At 38.5% G+C, this 8,201-nt stretch overlaps 1 long non-coding RNA gene across 1 annotated transcript; it reads left to right on the top strand.

Moving 5' to 3' along the window:
* Positions 1–7,217, top strand: LOC140844359 (uncharacterized). Its single transcript, XR_012122519.1, has 3 exons — positions 1–1,093; positions 2,173–2,292; positions 7,156–7,217. It is a non-coding gene; the product is annotated as an uncharacterized lncRNA (long non-coding RNA).
* Positions 7,218–8,201: the final 984 nt, after the last annotated feature.

Raw genomic sequence — 8,201 nt, 5'->3', positions numbered from 1 at the left:
GACAGAATTCCGTCAGTTAGCCACGTTTAGCCCCAGTGGCAGACCCGTTTCCACTCATGATTCTGGCAGCCTGCTGAACTGCAGTGTGAACAAATGAGATAAGTAGAAAATATTCCTCCCCTGCTGGCTCCATGCTCTCCTCATATTCAGTCATGAGGACTAATGAATCAGAGATGATTGTGGTGGTAAAAATCCAAATGCAGATTTTTGCTGTCCTTACTAATGAGAGAAAAATATAGTAGACCATTGGCCTAAAGGCTCCAGATGAGATTCCTTTGTAACTTAGAGTGCATTAAAAAAGCTTCAGTAAGCAAGATAAGTTAATTTTTATGACCTTTATAAACTCTTTTAGCCTGTATCTCAGGAGCTTCTTTTAAAGATTAAATTTTTAAAAATCCTTTTAGCTCAGGCTGACATACCATCTGACTTTTTTGCTTCAAAGGCTACATCCAAAATCTATAAAGAAATTCTGCTCATGGCAATTATTGTCAAAGTAATGATTAGGTAACATGTCATTTTTAGTTTTACTGTTTTTTTGCCTCTATGAGATTAATCCAATAGAGCTCACTTCTTAACGTAAAAATTGCATAAGGGATGCAGCATTCCCAGTTGGCTTAGCCTGCATTTGCAGATTCTTGAAAGAGCAAATTGAATTGTCATGGGTAGCACCTTTCTCACATGATGACCATTGGGTTAAAGGGGGAGTGTAGGGCAACAAAGATCAAGATTTCATTAACAGAAAAACAACAACAACAAAAAACCCTTACCCTAAGAACTGTATTATTAATATATCATTGAGTCCACATAGTAGACCTATGGCACAGTTACCCAAAGGTGATGGGTGTCATTTTGCAGCAGGTGGGATATTGAGGGAATGTGAGGCCTCTTCATTAATGGCATCGCAGATTTAATTTAACAAAATATAGAGTTTCTTCTAATCTTTTTGGTTATAGGGTATCAGTTTCTTTTGAACACTGTGTTTTTGACTGTCTTGATGGGTGCCTACAAGAGTCATCCTGGACATCAGTCACTACTTCTATTATATCCAACCTTCTGACCCAGAAAATCTGTGGTTGACACAATTGATTTCTCTGTAAGATTCATGCAGCATTTATTTTATCTTTGACAGCCACCTAGAAGGTCCCACAAAAACTCAGTTCCTACATCTCTGTGTCAGAGAAAGATAGCCCTTTATAAAAGGTGCCTCTCCTGAGGGGCTGGAACAAAGTGTGAGTCTCACTTAGAATGATTCACTGAGGTAACAGGATTTATTAAGACGCATAAGAGCTTTGGTGACCAGACCACTGAGGGCACGAATACCAGTCCCATAGGAGTTTTGCTTTTGGAAATAACAATAATAATAACATAAAATAAAGAAAAACGGCCCAGGCTACAGGAATTATGTTTGCACTATCACACTTCACTCTGCATCAGCTCTTAACTGTGCCCCATGGGCCTTTCTTTTCCCCCCTCTTGGAACCCCTTTTCTCAGGTCCCAGAAAGCATCTTGGTTTAACACTAAGATATACAAACCACATCCTTTAAATAGATGCTTGACAGTTATCTATTGCTTTCCATTGCTGTCTCTATGCTACCTCATTATATAGAAAGAGTACATGATTTTTTTTCAAGGCATATAAATAATTAAGTGCCAGGTTCAGAATTCAGCCTCAATTGTTTATCTTGTAAATAAATTGACATCTTCCTGTGTGCTCTAAAGTCTAAAGGTCTGGCTTGGTCATGCATCATCCTGTGAATTTTGCTGAGAAATGAGCATTGGGAAGGAACATGGAAGTCTGTATAAAATAAAACTGCAGTAGTGGTCTTTGCTTACTGAATTCACATATCTAAGCAGATTAAATTATTTCCCTTTTTATCTCTTAGCTGAGACTTTACAGCCTGAGCTGAGCCTCATATCTAATCAGGTCTACTTAACATTTAAGATTTTCATAATTATTCTAGTAATCAGTATTACTGTTTTATTTTCATTTTTAGCAATTTAATGGTAATATGCAGAGACCACATGTTTTAAAGAAATCTTTTTGGTTTAACATAGAACAATATAAAATGTTTTATTAACCACATACATGATAGGACAGAAAGCTCTTTAAGTGACTATCCCATGTCAGTTTCTTCTGATTCTGCTAAATGTTGTTTCTATTCCATGTCAAGAAATGAGCGAGTGTAATGATTTTGAAGAGGAGGTAGCATCCTTGGCTCTATCGAAGATGAAACACTTCCAGGGATCTTGGAGCTGACTTTTACTGCAGTGCTACCAAGAAAGATCTCAAGGTCATTATTTACTAGAAATAAAGATACCAGGCAGAAATCGATTACTACGACACTAGATTTATGTTTCCATTGCTCTCTATATACATCTCTATTTGTCCTAACTTCATGGGGAAGATATTTAATACATAATGGAAAGAGACTGTTGCTTTTGATTTATTTTTTGTTTATTATTTTTGGCATTCCATGGAGAAATTCTGGAACTCAGTACTGTTTGAGGGTGTGTGTCTAAGTATTCTGGGCACAGTATAGGTTTAAAGGTTCTGGAGAGACAAGGAAACTTCCTCTACTTGCTGAGTTCTCTTTTAACGAACAAACTATTTTCACTTTTTTTCTTTGTATGTTTTACATGAGATAATAAGCACAGATACAAAGGCTAATCTAGCCATAATTGCAACAAGAAAATGCTATGTAGTATTTACATTTATAGAAATATCTCCCCCTCCCTGGAGCCCATGAAGTGACTCTCACCAATCCTAGCTAACTCTCCCTTAGCAATTTGCCCAAGAATTGGGATACACCTTAGGTCCATGAAGGCACAAATACAGAGATGTTATGAACTTTCAAGTTTATTTTGAGTGAATAAGATGGCGGTTGGTGATGCATATAACATTAATATGGGCCCTATCTTTAAATACTTTCAGCATTTGAACTCAAAAAGAAAGGTAAGTAGAGAGTCAGGCAACACTAATTTATTAAGACCACCTGAACAGAAAATTATGTTTAAAAGAAGACATGTGTTTTTCTGTTCCATGAATTTAGAACAGTTGGACATAAATCCAGGACAGAACGCATGCAAAGAGAATGAAAACAATAAGACCATTCAGTGTTATGCGATGGTATGAACCTGTAATGGTAGAAGAAAGTGCACAGGTGGGGCTGGAATATTTTTACAGACCCTTGAAAAACCCAATGAACAATATATATTTGAATCAGAGTGTTGCTTTTGAAACACCGGAGTGACGTGTTTGAAAGAGCATAGATTTAAGCCCTATCTCTATAGGGTAAATCCAGAGAAGTAGTTAGGTAAACTCTTGGCATTACAATTTTACAAATAACAAACATTCAGAGAAGTAGCATAACAATATTTGGAGACCTGAAGCACAGATTTGGGGTTGGAAATTGGTAACCAGCAGTTAAATGTTCTCTTTTGGATGTATTGAATGTAAAGGAATGAGCTCCTTGATGAAATTCAAACCCGGAACCCCACCCACTCCCCATGCCTTTGCAGGTACAAGAACTGGGAGAAAATGTCGGGCACAGAAAGTCTGCTTAACAAATAGCCCTGACTTGCCCTTGAATTCTATCTTCTCATGGATTTGACCTTCTAATAGACCTGACTTGACTTTATTATGGGTTTTTCTCATGTTAAACCTCTCTGCCCTTCTGGGATGAGAGCTCCTGTAAAATCTATTACCCAAGCATGAACAAACCCTTATTGGTTGCCTCTAGCCAAGATGATAAAGCCTTGGTTTTCCAAATCAGAGTTACTAAGTACTAGAGGCAAAAGGAAAAATGAAGAGAATTTAAGAAGCTGATATTTAAAAGAATGGGTTTAATCCTATCATTGCTAACTTGGATCAAAGTCTTAAAATTCACCTCAGTATATACTTTGTCTTCTGAGATAACCATCTCTAGTCATACAAACCAGGTAAGCTGACTTAAATTTTTCCTGACATTTTGCTTTCCCAGCTGCTCACTATTTTTACCTGGTGGGGCCCCATTTTAATTTCCACCACCTAAGAGATGGGTCTTGGCAACACTCTTTTTTTCTGGTTCAAAGACCAGAGAAAATTTCAAATTGACCCTTCCCCTGGAGTTCTGGTTTCTTATCTGAGAGACTTGTCTCCCTCATGGCTGATTGTTAGGACTATGATTATTGAGCCTTTTTTCCTCAAAGTATGGTTCCATAGCAAGACACTTACCATACACTAGACAATAAAGATATCATAAACATTAACAGGAGAATGCTTATTTTCACACAATGCCAGGGTGCTAGATATAGAAGTCCAAAGAAAATTAGGAATATTTATATGGAGTTCAGGAAACGGAATTACATACTTGGGACTTGTCAGCAGATAGATAAAAGTTGAAGTGGTTGATGCGGTTGGGATTTCCCTGGGAGAGTATTTGTAATAAAATTCAGCCATAAGAGAGCCTTGAGAAGTAGCAGCCACAGTAAGGATAGCAAGATTCAAAGAGCACTAAGGGAAAGAGTTGGAGCAAGTAGCAGTGTTACAGAAATAGAGCGTACTAAAAGCTGCAGTGAGATCAGGATCAGGTCGGGTCAGGACTGAAAACGCCCCCTGGGCTGGCCTTGGGCAGTGACTGGTAATCCTTGCCTGCACAGTTTCTAAGGCTAGGTAATAACTATAAGGTTGTTTGGGTATACTTAGAAAACAATGAGTGTGTGCCCTTGTAACTTTATCAAAGTTACTCCTTTGAAAATCAGCCAACATTTTTAGCTAAGATACTTCCTATCCAACTCTTTCTACATCCCCCAAAGTTAGTGCACTCTTGGGGAGGGATGGTGGAGTCACGTTCCCTTTATTAAAAGGGAAGGAAAGAAGTGGTAAGGAACATTGATATCCTTTATTTTGGCAATTGCAACAAAAACCTTCATGGAATTTTGAAAATGTTTGCTTGCGCATTAAAACTGAAATAGTTTGAGAAGGAAAATTTGGAGCCTGAGTGTGGTATTCCCTGGGCTGTTGGTCGGGTTAGCCCCAGCCCTCCAGATGGTGCCATGTGCATGCCCACTCCTCTGGGCTGGGTCACCCCTCGCTTCTGTAGCTTCCTGTTGTGCAGCATGAGCTCTTTATTTGCTTTATCAGCTGCCAGGCCCGAGTTTGTTTAATTTGTATGCCCAGAGACAGTCTTTACGTGGTATGTTTTTCTCATGAATGTTATTGAAAAGTGATAACTGCCAAGTACTAAATATTTACTATGTACGTCACACTGCGTATATTAGATAGGTTATTTTATCTTACTTTTCACACACGCACAAAAACAAAATGGGGAAGTGTTTTCCCCGGATTAGAAAACTCTAGTTCACACAGTAGAACTACTGGATGGCAGAAGACGGGCTTGAATCTCAGTATCTCTGGTGTCAAAACTCTTGTTCTTCACCACTATTTATGCTGCTCCCTAGTTACTTGTATGATCAACTGTCTATATATTATTCCCTAAACTTTTAAGTTGTGGTGTTTGACTCATAATTATTCTGCCTTCAAATTCGGCCCCATCATAAATTTCAGTATAATAGGTCATTTCACTTTCATTCTTAAACTGTGCATGCATCTTCATTCATCTTAATAAATAATTGAGATGCTTATTAAGCAGATCTTAGGTACCCTATTACTGTTTGCAATGTCAAGCTAAGGGTAATAGAATGTTATATGATATATTAAAACTTTCTGGAAGTCAAATTCCAAGTTGAAAACAATCACTTTTTTAAGGAATGAAGTGACAATTACTAGTATTTTCTTCAGCAAATAGAACATCCCAAGTTTCCTGTTATTACTATAGCACCATGTAGAAGATTCTATCCAATAGAAAGATGTTTTCTTAAAAAGCAAATACACTTTGAAACACATTACAGTTCTTCCGCTGTGCATCTTTCCCATTTTAAGCACCAACTAGCTCAGCTGTAAATATATTACATGATTCCATAATTTTCTAATCTCTGTTTTTCAGATTTTCAATGAGAGAAGTTAAAAGGTTTTAGGGAAGAATGATATTTTAATGTAGGTAATGGAAATGAGGAATTTCTGACTTAAAAAAAATCCCTTGTGTGGATTTGAGAGAGAGGGTTGTCTTTGTTGGAAAAATAGGACTTCATAGGCCAAATGTCTGATTCATAGCAGAAGAGTCAGTAGGTAAAGAAATTCTATTAAACCGGAATGTTGACCAGAATCTTGCTAAATATGTATGTCACACCCATACAGATCTTCCACTACCCTCTGCATGAAGTAGATTGGTTCTCCTCTGTATGACACAACCATAGTTATAAAGCATATATTTTTAAAAAAGAGCCTTATATATCTTAGTCAGACACTCTAAAAATTGCTCTGACTTTATACAGAATGAATAGACAATGTCTTCTGAATAAAAATCAGGAAACAAAATATTCTATCTTCTAGGAAATACAAATTTCCTACCTTGTACTCAGTTTCTTCATCAAACCCCCATGCCTCCAACTATAATTGCAGATATTTCTCAGTCCGTAGTGTAACTGTTCTCTTGAAAATCTCTTTTCAGGTCAAAGACAGATGAGGAATCAGACTCTAATAAGAGCTAACCCAATCCTCTGAAACACACCAAATGCAGACAAGAAACAAAGCCCAAGTTCCCTTGCAGAATACACTAGTTTTCAGGTGGTTGAAATAAAAGCGCTGCCTGGGGCAAATGGGTATGAGCTGGGTGAATGCTCTCTCTGTCCTGGGAGGCTGAAATACCTGCTGCTTGTCCAGATCCCAGCAGATGTGAACAAACCTATCATGTTGTCTGTCATTTTTCAGTGTTTGCCACATGTGGGGCTGCACAGACCCTGAAAACACTAGAATTGGGCTCCAGCATTTATCAGTAACAATTTATAGCTGATATATAGCTTTCTTGAAAAGAGAAGGAATCCAGTGAAGCCTAACAATGCAGCCCCACAAAGGACTGGTATCAATGTCATCAGTGAAATTTATGGGTGAGCCATGAGACCCTCTGAGCCACAGAGGCATTCTCTGCAGCCTGTCTTGGATCCCATCAATTACGGTCTAATAAGGTTTTTCCTGCCATAGGGAAAGGCTTTCATTCCTTCACTGCCTTTCTCAGGTGTGCTTATATGAATAACAGCAGCTGTTTCTTTATCCCTAGTGCGGCCTTTCCAGAGCATTGTCCCTTCTGGCTTCCTCGACCTATCTAGCTGGACTCTGGTATATCCCTGTGGTTTCCTCACTGGGTCTGTTTGCTCAAGTGACTCTAAAGGGCCTGCTGCTAGCTTCTCGTCTCTCTGAAATAAAAAACTTGTCCAAAGAACGTTTCACATTCCCTGAGTATTTGTAACCCATAAAATAGACATATCTGATTATTACGGCAGCAAAACAAGTTTGTAGAAACAACCAAGCCCCCTTAGGCGAGGAGAGGAGCAGACTCTGAAATGTTGGCTATGGTGGGAATGTCGCTGTAAATTTTTAGCCTCCTCAAAAGGGTGGGGGTGGGGGGTGCAGAACTGTGGGTTTGGGGGTCTCTGACTATCTTTCAGTTTGACTGTACTTTATCCTGCTGGTGTCCTCAAGGCTGACGTCAGTAGGAGGCAGGTCTGTGGCTCACTCTTGGGTTGTCAGTGATGGGATTCCAGCTTCCCTAAAAGGCTGCTCATTCAGAGAAAACAGATTTTACTTTTATGACGTACACATACAAAATATACTCTCATATATCCATGTTCATACACACACTAGTGCTTATACATTATACCTGCAGACGTGTGTATGTGTTTCCATGAACTTTAGGAAAGATGTTTTCTGAATGTCACATTTTAGGAATAATACATTACTTGTCGTGTTTTTTCTCTGGATGATTAATCTTTTATTTTCTTAATGTGATCATTGCAGCCATACCTTAGTAATGGGATGCAGACAGAAGCCAGACTTCCTTCTAAGACTTAAGTCACATCTTTGATTCAAAACAGGTTTTGGAGGTAAAGTCTGGATAGAAAGAAAGTTTAGAAGGGAAGAAATGGGAAGCTCTCACTTTATCAAGGTGCTCTATGCATTTCAGTGTTCTTAAATATCCTCGTTGCTGGTGACTCTACCACGGGGCTTATGCTTTTCACTATTAATAATTTTGGTGTCAATTTAACACCATAAAGGCCTTATTAAATGGCAGAAGGGTGAAGATGGGTGCACTTGGGTACCTGTGTT

The sequence above is a fragment of the Manis javanica genome, chromosome 1 (genome assembly GCF_040802235.1).
Source record: "Manis javanica isolate MJ-LG chromosome 1, MJ_LKY, whole genome shotgun sequence".
Lineage (NCBI taxonomy): Eukaryota > Metazoa > Chordata > Mammalia > Pholidota > Manidae > Manis > Manis javanica.
This window is presented reverse-complemented; position numbering and strand designations above follow the sequence as displayed.